This window comes from Bubalus kerabau, chromosome 20 (assembly GCF_029407905.1).
Source record: "Bubalus kerabau isolate K-KA32 ecotype Philippines breed swamp buffalo chromosome 20, PCC_UOA_SB_1v2, whole genome shotgun sequence".
NCBI lineage: Eukaryota > Metazoa > Chordata > Mammalia > Artiodactyla > Bovidae > Bubalus > Bubalus kerabau.
Genome location: NC_073643.1, coordinates 17771084 through 17775438, shown reverse-complemented (window position 1 = coordinate 17775438; position 4355 = coordinate 17771084). Strand labels below are relative to the sequence as shown.

General features: G+C 44.8%; 1 pseudogene; it reads right to left on the bottom strand.

Moving 5' to 3' along the window:
• Nucleotides 1-3384: 3384 nt before the first annotated feature.
• LOC129635336 (5-formyltetrahydrofolate cyclo-ligase-like) lies at nt 3385-3984 on the bottom strand (annotated as a pseudogene).
• Between the last annotated feature and the right edge of the window lie 371 nt (nt 3985-4355).

Genomic DNA, 4355 nt, shown 5'->3' with positions numbered 1-4355 from the left:
GCATTAGGTGAAATATAACATAAATCAGTATGGCTGAAATGAAGATGGTTGTAAGAAAATGGAAACCTCCTGTCAGAAAGTTTTTAATACCTTGTGGGATCCAGGAGAACAAGTTAGAGAACCGGTTTTCAATTTCCCTGCCCAAACCAAATATCAAGGATTGGTGGCTAATTGTCTGCTGATTCAAGGTGGCTTGTTGTCAAGTTTTCTCACTGCCTACCTGGCAAGAGGTGGTAATGTACATGCAACAAGTTGGGACTTCCCTGGTGGTCCAGTGGTTAAGACTCTGTGCTCGCAATGCATGGGGCCTGGGTTTGATCCCTGGTAAGGGAACTAGATCCCACATGTCGCAACTAAAGATACCACATGCCACAACTAAGACCCAGAGCAGTCAACAAAGATCTTGAATGCTGCAACCAAGACCCAGCGCAGCTAAATAAAAAGTATTGGTGACTGCACATACCCCTTTTTGTTTTACCAACAGATAATCCAGGGCCAGTTGGTTGTCACACACCCAACTTGGCCAGTGAATCTAGAGACCTTGGTAAATCAGTAAGAGAGTTAGCAGTACTGGTGGCATCCCAGACAAGTTTCATTGACATATTGGTGGGTAGCTGCTCCCCACCATGGTAACAAGGCGTACCCAAAGAAATAGGCATCTCTGTCTGGGATGCCACCAGGTAAATCTTGAGTTAATTGAGTGTACAGTTTTAATGAACTTGCTCAGTGCTTGGATTCATTTAAGGAGTGGATTGAGAAAGGAGTAATCAGGGTTCCCAGCATGCACTGTGTGGGCATGGAGTTTTTGGGTAGGCAGTTAGTGGCTCCTGGTTTTTTATCTACCTGACAGATGAAAATGTAACCTGACAGGGCACAATTGACTAACGTGCCCAAGGTTTTAAAGCCTAGCCAACCAGTTTTGTTGTTATGGAAATATTCTCCAGCTACAAGCTCAAGTCCTTCCATTCGCTTCCATCCTGGTATCTGCTTCTCTTACGTGGATCCTTCTTCCATCAGGTAGTGAGCTTCAGTTTGAGCACAAATAGGTATTTGGAGTTCTGGCTTGCAGAAGGGGGGACATGCCATTATAAAGTGCTGGGGTACGTTAATGCCAGTTCTTCATCCTCCCAGTTTGATTTAATATTCTTCTGTTGCTAAGGGGAGGGTTAGGCAAGAGACATTTGAATTTTCTTCAATAGGAAAATTAAAAAAAAATCCAACTCTGTACATTACTGTTCTGAACCTTGAGTCTCTGGTAGAAGACCATTTTCCCCCAGGAACTTGGCTAAAATTCCTTACAGAATGGACAAGTGGGTCACTGTGGTCTATGATGGATCCAGCATTCTGAGTGGAGGACACAGGAGTCTGGGCAATGCGAACCAGGGAGTTGTCTATCCATCCTGTGGATAAGGGAAAGAAGTGTAGAAAAGCTAAGGCAATTAGTAACTTCATAATAGGGTCATATTTGAATCACTCAGCATGGGCAGAGAAGTTTAGTAAATTCTGAGAGCAAAGAAGACAATAGTTATCTAAATTTACCAGAGCATATCAGTTATTCTTTAAGTGGATTGGAGTACTGGGAGGCAGAAAGGAAGACAAGTGACTGTGGGTACTTAGCCTAGGGTCTAAGAAGTCTTTTTGTTCTTTCTGATGAAGAGCTTCAGTTCATGGCGAGGCCCACTCATCCACCTGGAATTTTCAGGCTGTCCTGTGTCCTCTAGATCCCACGGAGACTCGGAGGGAGGGGCAAATTCATAGGGATGGTTAGAAAGTGGGTCTTCAGGTTTCTGTAACATATCAGTGGAGACAGGTTTAATCCTGGACAGTTGAACCCAGCTGGTGATTCCCTGGAGTTCAACTGCTGTAAGGGTGCTCAGCACAACTTCTCACAATAAGGACTCTTCCATTTTGGGAGTAGCTGGTTGCCAGGTGACTCATTTTTCCAGGTTTTTAAAAGTGAGTGAGTCACTCACTTTACACCAGAGTGACTGGGACTGTCATCTGGAGAGGGCTGTGCTCTGTTGCTATATTCTTTTTTTTATTTATTTACTTATTTATTTTAATTGGAGGCAATTACTTTATAATATTGTGGCAGTTTTTGCCATACATTGACATGTATCAGCCATGGGTGTACATGTGTCCTCCATCCTGAACCCTGCTCCCACCTCCCTCCCCATCCCATCCCTCAGGGTTGTCCCAGTGCACCCGCTTTGGGTGCCCTGCTTCATGCATCAAACTTGGACTGGTCATCTATTTTACATATGGTAATATACATGTTTCAATGCTATTCTCTCAAATCATTCCACCCTCACCTTCTCCCACGGAGTCCAAAAGTCTGTTCTTTATATCTGTGTCTCTTTTGCTGTCTCGCATATAGGGTCATCGTTACCATCTTTCTAAATTCCATCTATATGTGTTATTATACTATATTGGTGTTTTTCTTTCTGACTTACTTCACTCTGTATAATAGGCTCTAGTTTCATCCATCTCATTAGAACTGATTAAAATGCATCCTTTTAAGATACCAGATCTTAAACTCATCAGTGACTGACACCCAGAACAGCATAGATGGGAACACATTAGCCAGATTTAAATATTTAAATCATAAAAGGTTTCAGTCTGTTGTCCATCAAATGTTAGAAAGCGTCAGACATAATTTCCAGTTGAGTAAGTGAAGCCATGATGCAAGGGGAGAATATTCTTGGGGAACTTTGAATACAAAGCAAACTCCAAGTCACTTAGTAATTGCTGGGTCTCTGTGTGCCTGCCAGACTGACCCAGACCCCTGACAGGACTTCATGACAGTGTCCATTCCCCATAAAATTTCCTTTCCCCTCACACTCTGAGTTGGAGCACAGCATCTCATAAATGTTCAACTTACACTTCAAAGCAGAACCAGGGATTCCCTAACGGCTCAAGTGGTAAAAAATCTGCCTGCGATTTGAGAGACCTGGGTCCAGTCCCTGGGTCAAGAGGAGGTAACGGCAATCCACCCCAGTATTCTTGCCTGGAGAATCCCATAGACAGAGGAGCATGGCGGGCTATAGTCCATGGGGTCGCCAAGAGTCAGGCTTGACTGAGCAACTAAACCACCACCAACACCACCAAGCAGACAGACCAACCTGGGACATTAAGGCCAGAAAGTTAAATTGAAAATCACACGGTGATAGCCTCTGTTTTAATCAATGTTCTATTAGACACACGGCTATTGATTTTTAAAATTGGTTTCGTGTTAGGTGTATCTTACGTTAAAAACAATGTAGCCCATATTCACATTAGTGTGCAATTTCCACTAATTTCTGACAAAGAGAAAATACATATATTTGACTTTTTTCTGGCACAAAACCTTGATTATTCAGCTGCAGTCGTCAGAGCCAAAGGTGCTCATGAGTCTTCGTAAAGCACTTCGTCTACCTTCACATCGTTATCATCCACCAGGACCTGGAGGCAGATCTGCTCTTTGAAAGCCAAGGCCAGGGTGTAGGGTTTCACGTCCTGGGACTGCAGACAGCGCTTCAGGTAGACTGACATAGTAGCCCTTGCCCCATCCCAAACGGTTGCTCTGTTTGTCGAACCCGAGACCCGGCACGAAAATGAGGTCAAGTCCCCCTGTTGACAAGGCCTCCTCCAGAACCTCATCCTCACTGGGCTGCTGAATGTTCCAGGAAGTTCTGGGCAGTGAAGCGATTTCCTCTGGTGATGCTAACTTCACCATATCTATGTGATTGCTCTGCAATTGGTACCGCGGGATAAAGCAGGTTTTGCCTTGTCGGAAAATGTCCTTGATGATCTCCTCTGTCTCAATTTCATCTGGCATGCTCAGAAAGATGGACACTCTTTTGGACTTTTGACATTCACTATGAGTAAACACTTTCTGGGCCAAGAGGTGGGACTGGCGCAGCCGCTCCTCAGCCCCTGCAGACGCTGCTTCAGCTCAGCCCGCAGGCTCCGCGTGGCGCCGCTCACGGCCACCGCTGCCGCCATCTCCTGGTGCGATGCGGCCCCCATCTGCACTCCTCGAGGTCCGCCAGCCCAAGCTGTTGCCATATTCTTATGTAGCCCTCTGGACCTGGCCTAGGTTTATAATGTATTTAAGATGAGCCTGGGTTTCTGGATCAGTTAGCATGTCCAGAGTAAGGAATGGTCTTCTATATGTTATTTCAAAAGGGCTTATTAACTTAGTGGTTGTTTTACAGGCTGCCCTGACCCTTAAAAGGACAATTGGCAGCAGGTAATACCACAACTCTGATGTTTCCTGACAGAGTTTGCCCAAGGTTTTCTTTAGAGTATCATTAGTCCATTCCACTTTTCCTGAGGTCTTCAGAATGAATGGAGATCGAAGGATAATTGCCTTA